The 15,311-nt window shown below is 38.3% G+C and overlaps 1 long non-coding RNA gene and 1 pseudogene across 1 annotated transcript; both read left to right on the top strand.

The window, feature by feature from the left end:
• Positions 1-3,329: 3,329 nt before the first annotated feature.
• On the top strand, positions 3,330-10,698 carry LOC143846548 (uncharacterized). Its single transcript, XR_013234779.1, has 4 exons — positions 3,330-3,372; positions 3,624-3,686; positions 9,813-10,268; positions 10,375-10,698. It is a non-coding gene; the product is annotated as an uncharacterized LOC143846548 (long non-coding RNA).
• A 1,443-nt stretch (positions 10,699-12,141) lies between these two features.
• LOC143847699 (5S ribosomal RNA) lies at positions 12,142-12,259 on the top strand (annotated as a pseudogene).
• The last annotated feature ends 3,052 nt before the right edge of the window (positions 12,260-15,311 follow it).

Below are 15,311 nucleotides of genomic sequence, written 5' to 3' on the forward strand. Positions count from 1 at the left end.
TTGTTTAACATCGTAGGGCAAAAACGTGGACTTGGACAGGAATGCAACCAAGGTAAAAAGGTATCGACTCAGGGGAGCCCACGATCACGCGGGGGAGTTTTGAAACATAAGATAGAGGATATCTTATTTAGGACTTTGGTGGAAACTGTGATGAGGTAATTAGAGAGTAATTTAAAGGTTTTTAGGATATGGATGAGATTTGTTGCAGGATATTGTGTGATTTTGGCTTATACCAATGAATCTAATGTAGATGCAGGAAAAAATATGTAGAAATTAAAAGCAAGAACCAAATAGTAGAGAGTGACCTATTGATGAGTCGAGGCATGAATTTGAATTCTCTGTCCACGAGACAAGTATCATCCCCATATACGACGAATTTTTGTGTAAACTAGGATCCAACAACTACGCTACAGGGGGTATGCACTAAGGCTAACGGGATGCCTAACGAACTCGCCTTATGCAACCTTGATCGGTGAAAGAGAAAATAGGAAAGCTTGGACGCATAGGAAGAACAAAAAATAATGGAAGAAATCCAAATGTCTTTTTATTAAGTCCTCTCTTAAGGAAGCTTAACAGAGGACTTAATAAAAGGACACGGTTAGGAAACATTTTAGAATGTTTCGCAACGGAAACAGAAATAAACCCGTAACTACGCGGCTGTTAAAATCAAAATGGAAATCATGACATATTTTTTGGCGCGAAACAAGACATTTAGATCGGTAAACTAAAACATCACTTGTCAACATAGCTTTCTGTGAAAAACAAAGGATTTACAATGGTAAATTAAAATACACTTTACCGTAATCCACTACGGTGGAAAATGAAAGGCTAAGAGCAGTAAACATAAGAAACTGTGAAAACACGGGAATGATAAATTATCAATTGTTAACCGTGGAAAACTTAAGCTTTGGATGGAAAACAAAAATAAAAATAAAATTTTATACACAGGCCATGCCAACTTGAATATATCTCTTTTCCCCTCATTCTTCCAATGTGAGATAAGAGGTTTCACTCAAAGACTAAAAAATTTAGAGGAAAATTCAAATTTTAAACTAAAAATGAAAGGGAATGTAAATGACAAAGGAGTAGGGGTGCAACTCGGGTCGAGGCCAAACCTAACCCAACCCGAGATAGCATTCCCTCAACTCTAACCCAACCCAGCCCAACCTGTGCCTTGGGTGAAGGATGGTCAACCCTAACCCTAACCCAACCCACCCTTAAATCTCTCAACCCATCTGAACTGTTTTTCACAGATCGGGTCGGGTTGGGTTCGGATTCACCTAGTGCCAAATAGAAAAATACAAGGAAAAAACATAACCCGAGCACAACATATAAGATTAGAGGACGGAGGTCGTGTTGCCAAGGTCTCAACTCTAACCCAACTCGAAATTAAATCAGGTTGCCAAACCAAACCCAACCCAACCCGAGCCAAATCATGTTAAACCTGTCGGGTTCGGGTGGAGCCCGACTCAAGTTGCACCCTTGGCGGGTGCACATTGTAGGTTTGAATTACAATAAGACTTTTTCTTTAAAACAGGATCCCATATTGGAAATAAAGAAGGGAGGAAAATGGCCGAGATTTGGCAATTTGATCTTGTGCATATCTCGAGATACGTGCCTCTCGTGTCTTTCTTTCTCTGCAATGGAAAATCGCAAAAGCACTGCGAAGAAGGGCTAAAAAATGTGGCCTTAAACACCTAAAAAATTATTTTCTATCTTTTTGGAAAGTGATAAAAAGAAAAGGGAAGTGATATATCCGCCCCTTTTGACCACTAGGAACACCCCCTGTCAGTGTTTGTGGCAATAAGGGGCATTGAATTCTTCAGATATAAGTACAACAGCCCCTCTTTAGTCATTGAAACACTGACAGGGGTGTTCCTGGTGATCAAAAGGGGCGGATATATCATTTCCCAAAGAAAAAACATCTTGCTTATTGTGGAACCCTCCAGTATGCATGCGTTGTTAACACTCAGTTTTTTGGTATGTAATGCAAAAATGAAAATGGGATGAAGTTTGAAGTTATGGGAATGTAAAGGATATTTGACACTCTTGAGAAAAATATCGAGAATGATTCATTTTTAAGCATATTTTAAATAAAATAATCATGATTTCACATTAAACACCCTTGGAGAAAAATTTGGTTTGGGTGAATGTTATTACCGTTTGATCAAAGATTAGAGTGGTTGGATTGGAAGTGGCCCTCAATTGATCCCCGCCATCACCTAAAATGTCAAAGAAATTGAGGCCCACTTCCTGACTTTGTCTTAAGATAAGATTTACCATAGCAAACATTCTTATGATAAGACAAAAGAAAGAGGGTGGAAATATCATTCCCCTTTTAGACTTTTGTTCTTCTAAATCTTTAAATTTCTCCTTATTATTTTTATCTTTATCCTTTCTTTTGTGGGTCAGGTAGTGGTAAAAAGTGAAGAAACATTTACTCACTTTTTACCACTTCTTTTGTGGGTCAGGTAGTGGTAAAATGAAAATAAAGCTATTTGGCAAAAACCTTTAAATTACTCACTTTTTACCATCTCTTTATTGTTAATGGGATTTGCTAGCGTCCATCGCAGATGGCATGTGACAAAAGCTGCTGCAAAAAGTGAGCCTGTGTGGCTGGTCTGACATGCAAATCCCAAGAGTGGTGTTGGGCTCACAGTGCCTGTTTATGGAATTGGGTTTAATGGATGATCGACAAATACATGCCACTTGTATACCCTTCTTTTTTCTTAGGTTTTCTTTCTTCACCCAGTTACATAGCTTAGAAAGTATTTTGGTGTACCTGTACTCCCCTTTTCTAATAACGACACTCCTTTCTTACACTTTTCTAATTAGCTGTTGAACTCTGTTAAAAACTTCTAAATAAAAGGTTTAAACACTTCTAAAACGTTGACACAAGTATCATCACTAAAACAAGTGGAGTGTAGATATTAATTCTCTTTAGCCCAAACAAGAGAGTGTAGTCTGCAAAATATTTTCACCATCTTCTTTTATCATTTAAAGAGTTGTCAAACGGATATTACATTTCCAAAAGAGCTCTCATAAACCGATTAAAGTAGCTGGGTTTGTGAAAAATATCAAAATAGGGTCGTGCTGATAGCATTTGCCTTTGTTTATAAGAGGCAAAGCTCCATGTGAGAGGAAACCAAGTGCAAAAAAGTTTTCACAGACCATCTTGTCTTTTAGCATTACAAGAGTTGTCAAACGGTTATTACATTTCCACAAAAGCTCTCACAAGCCTATTAAAACAACTGGGCTTGTGTAAATATCAAAATATGGTTGTTCTGATAACATTTCCTTTGCTTATAAGAGGCAAAGTGCCATGTGAGAGGAAACCAAGTGCAAAGCCTAAGTGGGAGAGGGTGGTGTAAGGTAATGTTTTGTTCAAGACAAGAGAAAAAGTTTCTCTCTTAATTTTGTGTTTTTTTTTTTTATGCTTCTGCTTTGATTTTTCTTCTACACTTTGATCTTATGATATTTAAAACATAAGGTAAGATGATCGATCAACTAGCATAGAGTTATTTCTTTATTACCATTAGGTCTTCTTCATTTACTTCTTACCGAAATTTTCTGTAAAATATATTCAAAACAGAGAGCTGACATTTCTTTCTTTCTTAGTGTAGGGCCTTGCTCTTCTTATTTTGAGGGTTGACATAGCAATCTTTGGTAGAATTCTTCGTTTACAGGTTAGTTTTCTAACCTATGATCTATGATATTAAAAACCAGTTGATAAAACCTTGGATATCCACTTCTTCAAAGTAGTGTAACTCTGAATATCTAGTTAGGAAGAAGAAGGTGGTGAAGGTTAAGTGTGAGATGGGTGTGAATGCCGATACAAGAATTTTCTTTGTATATGTAAGTTGTTGATTGCTTTGATTTCTGGGAATATTGGTGAATTTGCCACATTTGATGTGAATGAGCCAATTACTCCAAAAGCTTAAGCTGTTGGAGAAGGCCTTAGTTAATTTTTTTTACTTTAACATTTGAAAATGAGTGCTCTTTTATTTGGAAATGATCCAGAGATGGGGATTTTAAGTGTGTCCATTTGATCCCTAACACCCTAAAAAATTTAATTAAGTTGGGCCCACTTTCAGCCACCATCAAAGGCATCAGAAAACAATCCACATTGTAATCAGTAATTGAAGATCAACGGTTGATGGAATGATTAGGGTGGTGGGCCATCCACATGGTGGCCCACAAGATTAATGATCCTGCCTACTATCCATGTTCGGACTGTGAGAACTCTTACTCTTCCCTATAAATATAAATGCTCGAGTTCTTCAGATAAATGTGACTTTTTTTCTAGAGGGCTTTTTTTAGTTAGGCTGTCAATGGGTTGGGCTTGTTCAAACCATTCGGAATTGAATGGTTTGTCCATTCAATCCGTTTAATAACTGCACAAACTCAGCTTTGTCTTTTGTTTTTTAAATGGCTTCTGAAAGCTTTTTGGGATCTATCATAAGTTTTGACAGCTTTTCAAATAATAAAAGACAAAATGAGTTAGTGCAATTATAAAACCATCGTAGTGCTGATATCATTAGCCTTCTTCTATTTTGTTTCCTCCTCTAGAGCCCTCCACATAAGCAAACTTTTTATATTTTAATCACCCCAAAAATGAATTTCCCCCTTTCCAAAACTTTCTAGATTTATCTTTGTAAAAAATCCAACTCTCTCTCTCTCTCTCTCTCTCTCTCTCTCTCTCTCTCTCTCTACAATGTATGGAGGAATTATTACTATAATTTTTTCCCATTGAGATAACCATGTTGCTTTGTCATGGTACCCTTGTCTTTTGGAGTTTCATATTAAAGGAAGCTTTTGATTAACATGCAAATCAAATATTCTTTGTTCGTCCAATAAAGTAAGTCCTTTCAAATTCAAACTAGGTCTTGATTCTTCAGCTAATTCACTGATTGAGTTCAAGGAATGATCAATGTCTGGCGATACTAATTCTTCATTAAATGCAACCATTTTATCGTCAAATTCTTGGTAATCAGAAAGATTGGGGAGGATACCATGAATCCTATTTATCCAAACCATTCCTGTGGAATCCTCTGTCGAAATGATTGAATCATCCACGATTGGACGTGAATATCCTATTTTTATTGTTCCACGATATGGTCCATTTAAAAAAGGATCATACACTTTAGGCAAGCATTTAATCTTATATCGAGTTCTTATGAGTAGCCTTTAAGAGTTGTAATGAGTGATAATCTTTGAGCTAAGTTGCAAATTAAATAGATTAAAAGTGCTTTCTATCTGATCTCTTACTAATTCGACAAAGCTTCCAAAAAGAAAACAAAAAAGCTTCCTATTGGATAAAAGTCAAGGAAAGGAAACTAGATTACTAACCTTCCAAGCTCACCAAATACGAGTAAAGCAACCTAACTAATACCCCTAAAATCTAGGAAGACAATGGTCTTGGATATCCAAAACAAAACCATCTTATTTCCTAAGACAACCTAAATTTTCGGCTAGTTTCCTTTGTAAAATCTGCTGACATTAAACAAATCCCCAAAAACTCTCCTAAAACTTCTCTAACTCTCTAAAACTCTCTTTTGCAGTAACTCCCTAAATATTCTATTCGGAGCAAATCCAAACAAAAGCTATGACTATTGGCGTTTCCTTAGGGAAAATTTAGGACTGATGGAAATGTTTTCTAAAAAATAGAGATAATTTAGGATCCTACAGTGGGGCAACAGTAGCGAAAGCTACAGGTTAATTGGAGGGATAGGGACTGAGGGTTATGGTGTTAAAGGAAAGAGTTCTTTAAAGGGGTGGCATGGAAAGGGCAGTGGAAAGGGTTAGGAGGGAAGTGGAAACTAATGAAAATCTTCAATGGGATTTAAGAGGGAGGATTTTTCTTTTCCGGGATTTGCTATGGTCCATCACAAAAGGCATTTCGCAGCTGGTCTGTCACATGCCAAACCAGCCACCTCGTCAATGTAGCTGTTGTCTACATTCACGAGGTGGCTGGTTTGACATGCGACAAACCAACCGCGAAATGCCTTTTGAGATGGACACTACCAATTTTTTCTCCTTAAATGATATAGGGTGTATAGGAGTTTTAAGGAATGATGGTTGGATTGAGAATGAAATCAAGAGGATGTGAAAGTATGAAGGATGGGTTGCTGTTGGGTTCAGGATTCGATTGGGATATCAAGGGAAAGATTGAGGGGGTGTTGGATGAGAATCTTGCTCGGTTTAATAGGTTTGGGAAAAGGGTACTGGGTTGTTATGCCTATGTTTCCTGCAGGGATAACAGGGACTGGTTAGGTTGGTTTTTAGGGGAGAGGCAGGTAGGTTTTCCGATCTTCTTCTACTCAGAGGCAAAACAGGGAGAAAGCTATCTCAGCTAAAAGAATTTTATTTCCTAGCAATAAGATGAGAAAGGATCATACAATACATGTATTTATAGGCTTTTGCGGGTCCTTTAGGAGTTGCCGATTCTAGCGAGGCGGAGGTTCAGCCGGTCTATCAAGGCGTTAAATTATTAATGGGGGAAGGTATCAATTGACCGGTGGTGGAAGGAGACTCCTTAATGTGATTTGTTGGTTATCTGGCTCTCATTTTCTCTTGGCGCTTTGCGGACTATTTTAACGAAATAAATGATATTTTGGGCAACTCTATTGTTTCCTTCCGTAATGTTAGGAGATCGACCAATGGAGAAGCGCATAAGTTAGCTACGAGAGGAGTCATCTTGGAGTCTTTGGAGCAATACGAGTTTCTCTCTCCACGACTTTTGTCTTGTGCTTTCTTTCTTTGTTTGTATAATAGCTATGTGCTTCTCTTCTTGTATTTCTAGACCATCTCGGTCCTTTTAATGAAATTTGAACCATTCAAAAAAAAAATACATGTATTTATAGTGTTTTGTCAACTGACCTTCTGCATGTTAAACTCTACTAGGAAATCCAACTTCTATCCTACGACTACTAGAACACACTAGTTTCCTAATGAAACCAAAACACAAACTCCTACTACTACTAGAATTGCAAAAACAAATCTAGTTGTCTATGTAAGCTCTTGGACATGCAACTAATCCAAACCAAAATTAACTAAATGTCCCAAAAGAAGGAAAAATTACAATTAAGCCTTTAAATCTTCAAGAAGTGTTTTTAGATTTTGAGGCACCTCAATGGATGCACCTGCATCACTAAGGGTGTAAATGGATATTCGGAAATTCGATTACCATCCGCATCTGAATCCGTTTAAAGCGAATATTATCCGAATCCGTTTCAAGCGGATATTATCCGAATCCGTTTATGAGATATCCGGCTCTTAGCGGATGCGAATCTGGTAAATGATATACCCGATCAGTTTAACATCCGAATCCGAGAAGTAAATTCTTTTTATTTATTATTAATAATATCATTAATATTTATTTTTAGTAATTGCACACTATCTTTTGTTTCTATAAGAAAAGTGAATATTCTTTTTAGAAAAAATAAAATAAAAACAAAAATAGCCCAAACCCATTCCATCATATACAAAAAAAAAAAAAAAAAAAAAAAACCTAAAGACCACTACAAACACTATCATCCATCCCCATCGCCTCCCTCTCTCTCTATCTGCCTTTGTTTTAAGAGGAAGAAGAGGATCTCATATATTTTAGGGTTTGAGAGTTAATTTTGTGAAGAGAATGTAGAGGTCTAGTTTTAGGGTTTGAAAATTCATTCAAGTAAGTAGGAGAAAAAAGATAAAGTGCTGCAATAAAATGTTCGAATTTACCAAATAAACGGATACGGATAATATCCGAATTCGAATAATATCCGACGGATACGAATTCGGTAATAGATATTAAATATCCGTCGAATCCGAATCCGAATTCGGATAGTGTATACTGTAATCGAATTCGAATATAGCCATATCCGCTCCAAATTCGATCCGTTTACACCCCTATGCATCACCCACTCATCCAAAATAGGACTTCTTTTCCTAACTCCCAGCCATTTATTGAAACAACCCCAAATTCCTTATCTACAGACCACCTTGTAAAACAACTAACAATCTTTAGCTTTCTACTATGACATCTTAAAATCTCCTGTTATTTTTTATTTTTTTTTAATGGTAAAAATCTCCTATTATTTAATCAACTAAAACACATCAATTCTCGTCTTTTTTTATTCTGCCAACTTGAAATAAATCAACACTCACAAGAAATAACAAAATCATTATAAGAGTCCTTTGTGTTAACTTACCAACTTCTCCAATAGCTTAAGCTTTTGGAGAAGTTGGTAAGTTAACTTGGTATCAAAGCCAAAAGGTCTCGAGTTCAAACCTCCCGGATAGCAAAAATCCACATGCGATGGTCGGTCCAAAGTGGGACCACATGTGCCACGTGTTTGCCAAGTGGGCCACACGTGCGGGGGAGTGTTAAAGTATAAAAGATAATTAACGCCTTTCTCCAACAAGCTTAAGCTTTTGGAGAAGTTGGTTAGTTAACATGGTATCAAAGCTTAAGCTAAGCTATTGGAGAAGTTGGTAAGTTAACATGGTATCAAAGCCAAAGGTCTCGAGTTCAAACCTCCCGGATAGCGAAATCCACATGCAATGGTCAGCCCAAAGTGGGACCACATGTGCCACGTGTTTGCCAAGTGGGCCACACGTGCGGGGGAGTGTTAAAGTATAAAAGATAAATAACACCTTTCTCCAGTAGCTTAAGCTATTGGAGAAGTTGGTAAGTTAACACTTTGGAGCAAAACTCTCTCTCTCTCTCTCTCTCTCTCTCTCTCTCTCTCTCTCTCTCTACTACGGTTGTTGATCTTGCCAGTGTTTGATCTCTAAGGGTCATCAGTCATCCGATGGTATTTGTCTGACATAATCTCTTGATGATGATGATGTTGGGGTCATTGATCTGGATCATCTGATCTACGATATGAGGTCTTTAGGGAGTGGATCATCATACATTTCAATGGCTCAATCATGGATCTGAGGCTTCCAACCCTCGATCGGATAAGGCGCACCTGCATAACTGAACAAGGCGTTATTGTGTTATTGACTTATGGTGGGGACGACTGTTCCACGCGCACAAATAGATTCATCTAGCTTAGTATTTTCATTTCATTTAAATCTGATTTGTAAAGGGGGCATATAAATAGCCTTCCCTCCATTTAGATTGCAGTTTTGTCAAAAAAATTTCATTTGAAAACTTTGGAGAGATCTTGTGAGAGAGTTTTCCTTCCCTCCACTAGCCTGGAGTTAATTTGCAGTAAAACTAAATGAACTGGATAGGAAGAAGAAAGACCGAATTACAACAGGCACTCATTTCAGTCACCCATACACAACAACGCGACGAAACTGGTTAACCTGACATTTAACACTGATATATAAGCTATATTTCAAGAAAAAATGAACTTTTGAAAGCAATATGCATACGTGAAAGATTATTGACATATGTGAATCGTTCGGAAGTTCATATAGCTGATACTAGTTCCCTTTCCTACGCATACCCAATGGAAGTGCGTAAGAGATATTACAACATCTCCAATTCGCTCATCCAGTGGATTGCCATTAGCCACTGAGCCATGCTGGCTGTTCTATGTGCAATTATAAACTTCAGAAAAAAAATAAAGAAATCAAATACATCGGCTCATTGATCATCTATAGTCATCAGCATCTAATTTCCTGCGCTGCAATGCTAATGCCATCTGCTCATTTCGAAGCTTCATCCTCTCATTTTCCATCCTTCACTTGTCCAATTCTCTTCATTTTTTTTTATTGCTAATGAGAGATTAATGATTATATTCTGGCTGCTTACTTGTTAATGTTAGAATTAAGAACTTGAAGACCATTTTCCTTTTTGTTTCTGCATTCAGGATGGCACACCAACACCGTTGTGGTGCTTGTAGAGTGCTCAATCAAAGGTGCACCAACACGTGTATATTCTCTAAATTCTTCCCCAGCGAGAGCGAGGGTACATTCAGAGCAATTCACCGAGTATATGGAGCAAAAAGGATTGAAGATTTGATGCGTGATAACAATCCTGCACTCCACGAGGAGTTACTCAATTCGCTGATTTTCAGCGCAACTGCAAGATTGAATGATCCGGTTAACGGGTGCTTGGGAATTTACAACAACTTGCAAAATCAAGATGCACAGCTGCTTCAACAACTTGAAGAGGCACGGAAAGCATTACATGATTATGAACAAGAAGCTGCAGATAATCAATGGGTAAATGATGTAATAGCGGGTGTGGGGAGAGGATGGGACGCTAATGCCACAGCAGCGACACCACCACCCCGCCCGGGTCACCCGGGCCCACGTTAGAGCAGGTATGTTCTATCTTTAATAAATATCCCAAAAATGCCTTTAATAAGTATCCTCGTTTTCAATCCCCGTCAAGGATCTCTGTTAAAATTTGTTGTTACTTTCTTGCAGCTCCATCTCCAAGGAAATAACCAGCTCCATCTCCTTCGCCGATCTCCCCATCACCTTCTCCATCAGCTCTTCTTTTTAGTAATGCAGTTGTGTTTACAGCTCAGTTTTGAGTATCACCCTTTTAGAGTTTTCCATACTAGCTCAGAACTGCTTGGATTGCATATTACTAAGCAAACTAAATAGATTTGCATGGTTGTTAGTGGATAACTGATACAGAAAAATTTGGTTAATTTGGGTCCCATGTCAAGAAATTAAGTAGTTTTCATTTAAACTATTTGCTGCATTTTCTTTTTATTAAGTAGATAAATGGTCTTTATGAAAGCATTTCTCTTCTTCCACTGTTACATATCATTTTTTTCTTGTGATTAGCCAAGGTAAATCTTTTTTAGCAACTAGTTGGATTTTGGATGCATTGTAATAGCTTTAGAGCATATTTACATGTTTGCTAGTAAAATTACTACAATATCATTACAATATATCCTTAGCCATGTTACAAAAATTAATAATTACATTTATAACATATACTAAGCCTTGCAAAATATGTGATGCCAAGTTTTACAGCTATGTCCGGGGATCTTGAATATGGATCCAAAATTTCTTGGATCCTAAATTGGTCCTGAAATATGGTTTGGACCCTATTCGGATCCTGATCTATTGATCAGTCCGTGGTGGCCGGATCCATATTGATGAGCAGTATTCATATTGATCAAATAAGATCCTAAGAAACAAGGTATACTTTCATTGCTTCACATACTTCACGTAGTACTGAACTACAAAGATTTTTTCTGGGAATTCAAAAGTCTACCCCTTGGCATTTAATGAACAGAGAAAACCTATTCCTTCCACTTGTTGTTTGTATAGTTGCTCATCGTTTAATATGGGGGAAAATACTGTTACACCCCCTCAACTTTTTGGCACATTCAATGATAACCCTGTAGTTTCAAACTTATCAACTACACCCTTGACTTTTCAGTGTGTATAAGGTAGACCTCCTCTTTTGAAACACTGTCAATGCTAATTAAGATCTTGTCTCTATTCGGTCGACTAGAGAACCTTCTCTAGTCCGCCGACCAAAAACATAGTGGGCCCACATCATTTGGAACAAAGCATTCATTTGATGGGCCATGACATAGATAGGGGATACAGGGAGCGAGTCATCCATGGTAGGTGCAGAGCACCACCAACAAGCCGAGCTCATCATCATAACCCTTCGATTTGTGGACGGACCGTCAACTGAGAGGGTCTACCTTATACACACTGAAAAGTCAGGGGCTGTAGTTGATGAGTTTGAAACTACAGGGTTATCGTTGAATGTGTCAGAAAGTTGAGGGGGTGTAACTGCATTTTCCCCCTAAAATATAACATACACATGACTTCTTAATGTTTATTTTATACTCCACTTGGGTGAAAAACCTAATGTATATATCTTATCCAGAGTCAAGGGTGGCCATAAAAACTATTGTTTTTTAAATTTGAATATGGGATTTGGTAGGGACCATCGCAAAAGGCATTTCACGGGCCGGATGTTTCATGAGAGAGCAGCCACATAGGCTCATATTTTGTCTTATTTATTTAATTCCTCTGAGGTGGCTGTTCTCTCATGCAATAGCCGGTCCGCGACATGCCTTTTGCGATGGTCCCTAGCAAACCCCTTTGAATTCCAACACGGACGAACTAAAACTGGTGAGTGAAGGACTCATTTCCCGACTGGATCAAATTTAAGCTCTAGGATCTCATTAGGATGGATAAAAAACTTGTGGCTCGGTAGGGTGCGATCATACCAGCACAAATGCACTGGATCCCATCAGAATGCCAAAATTAAGCGTGCTAGGGCGATAGAAGTACTAGGATGGGTGCCTCCTGGGAAGTCCTCATGTTGCACCCCTCTAATTTTTACCTTTCAAGAGAGAGAGAGACTTCTGGCTCAGATGCACTGTTCATCAGACCTTGTGCTGATGGTCGTCAAAAGGCGGCCACCTTTTAGACTCAATTTCTGCATTGGATTCTTCTCCTGAGTTATTATTTTGGTGAATTTCATGTTCTTCCATTGACCCCACACTGGCCATACAGGATGCAAAGAAACTTAATTCATCATCTACCATGCCCCAAAAGTCCTCTCCAAAGGAATGTCTTGAATTTCTTGTGAGTGGTCTTGTTTCTCCTTGTATACCATGGCATTGACTTCTTGGGGGTTCTAATTCAAATGGTGGATCTGCTTGATCTTCTGGTCCCTTCCCACTAACTTGATCAGAACAGGAGGACCATGATGATTCTTTAGATTCAAGCGTAGTAGGTTTAGTAGTTTTGATGTTATGAGTATCAGAAAAGTTACAAGAGTCATCATCTAACATGTCCCAGAAATCAAGGAATTTCAATGATTCCATTCAAGGGCTTTGGCGTCTTCTCCATGTCTATTATACCATAAGCTTCAAAGTGGCTTCCAGATTTAAATATTGGATGTGCTTGTTGTTCATGACTTCAGTTAGATTTCCATTTGACATACTTGAATTGGAGGAAGAGGAGCTTATGATTGCTTGGGTTCATCTATACAAGGATTAAGTCCTTTCGACACTAATTGCTTCTTTAAGTGTGTATTCCAGACATTCTCCCTGGCAATTTTCGACAACTTGTTCCCTAGCAATCCATGTAGCTTGATTATGGCTTTCTCTTCCTCTGGAGTGAAGTTTCCACACTTGATGTCGGGCCGAAGGTAACTAATCCATCTCAAGTGGCGCAACCTAATCTCAGTCAGCTACACGTTTGTGTATTTCATTTATGGGAATCGGAATTGTGAAGTGCTGAATACGTCTTCACGCCCAGAATATGAACTCCACCCAATGCTCATCACAAGCAGTAATGGGGGTCTGATACAAATAACCCAACAGGGGGGCTCCCAAATTATCTTGGCTAGATGTGATCCAACCCAGATTACTGACTAGCTCTGAACTCGAACTACCATGGACAAACAATTAGCACTGAATTCTAATCCAATTTGTCTTAGCAACTCAATTTACTGAACAGTCCTTGACCCTTATTGATTGAATCTGGATGATCGCTCCCACATATAAGATGAAGGATTCTGAATTGGTTTTGAACTCCACGACCTGTAGAAGAAAAACTACTACAAGGCTCGCTTGATACCATTAATGACGTAGCTGATAGAGATTTCTCATATGGACTGTGACTGGAGGAGTGATAAGGCCCCTCTGTCTTAATCCAATGTATGATATCAGAGTTAATTGAATCAGACAGTAAGATGGAATCAGTGGATATCATGCCCTGCCTGTGAGATCAGAGATCTGTGTAATCTTTTTTATGGTCAAATTACCTCAAACCTTAATAGACAACTACACAGGTTATACTCCTTAGAAAATTAAGGACTTCTGGTCATCTGTTACAAGTCGTTGGGTATGGCAGACCCTTATGAGAGTGCTGAGTCCATGGACACGCCACTTTGGGAGATTTTCTAAGATTATGCAATATTACAAGTGTATTGCCAGGAATATATATATATATATATATATATAGAGAGAGAGAGAGAGAGAGAGAGAGAAAACAGTTCCTACACATATGTGTAGATAAGTTATCTACACACTAGCTTAAAATACAGTGGGGGCACATTATTTGGGTGATCCAAACCATTCATTTTTAAGGCCCTCACATAGATAGGGTGTCCACAAAAAATCAGATCCATAGGATCATCCTAACCATTCGAACTGTAGAGACAAAAAAAGGACTAATTTGTGAAGGTTTAAAGACATCCATTTTACCTCCACAAATCGTAGGGTTGGGATGATCCTATGGATCTGATTTTTTGTAGACACCCTATCTATGTGAGGGCCTTTAAATGGATGGCTTGGATCACCCAAACAATGTGGGCCCCCACTATATTTTAAGCTAGTGTGTAGAGAACTCTCTACGCATATGTGTAGGAACCGTTTTCTCATATATATATATATATGAGGAAAAGGATTGTACGCTCGACCGTACCTAAAGTTAGGTACAGTAGAGTGCCAAATCACATGGGTCCCCCATTTTTGGTGGGCATCTAAACCATTCATTTGCAAGGCCCAATCATAGATAGGGTGCATACCAAAAATCAGCACCATTGAATCATCCTAACCCCTCCAAAACTGGAGGCCAAAATGGGCAGATTTGTGGACAAACACTGTCTGTCCATTTTGGTCTCCACAAATGGATGGGTTAGGATGATCCTATGGAGCTGATTTTTGGTATGCACCCTATCTATGATGGGGCCTTGCAAATTAATGGTATAGATGCTCACCAAAAATGTGGGACCCATGTGATTTGGCACTCTACCGTACCTAACTTTAGGTACGGTCCAGCGTACAATCTTATTCCTCTATATATATATATATATATATATATATATATATATATAGAGAGAGAGAGAGAGAGAGAGAGAGAGAAAACGGTTCCTACACATATGTGTAGAGAGTTCTCTACACACTAGCTTAAAATACAGTGGGGGCCCACATTGTTTGGGTGATCCAAGCCATCCATTTTAAAGGCCATCACATAGATAGGGTGTCTACAAAAAATCAGATCCATAGGATCATCCCAACCCTACGATTTGTGGATGTAAAATGGATGTCTTTAAACCTTTACAAATTAGTCCATTTTTTGCCTCCACGGTTCGAATGGTTAGGATGATCCTGTGGATCTGATTTTTTGTGGACACCCTATCTATGTGAGGGCCTTAAAAATGAATGGTTTGGATCACCCAAATAATGTGGCCCCCACTGTATTTTAAGCTAGTGTGTAGATAACTTATCTACACATATGTGTAGGAACCGTTTTCTCATATATATATATATATATATATATATGAGGAAAGTGAAGCTACACCGCCGGTGTAGCTAACTTAGCTACACCGCCGGCTTAAAATACAATGGTTCCACATTGTTTTGGTGATC

The sequence above is a fragment of the Tasmannia lanceolata genome, unplaced genomic scaffold (assembly GCF_043159265.1).
Source record: "Tasmannia lanceolata isolate RefF3 unplaced genomic scaffold, GAP_Taslan_0.1 ptg000015l, whole genome shotgun sequence".
NCBI classification, from domain to species: domain Eukaryota; kingdom Viridiplantae; phylum Streptophyta; class Magnoliopsida; order Canellales; family Winteraceae; genus Tasmannia; species Tasmannia lanceolata.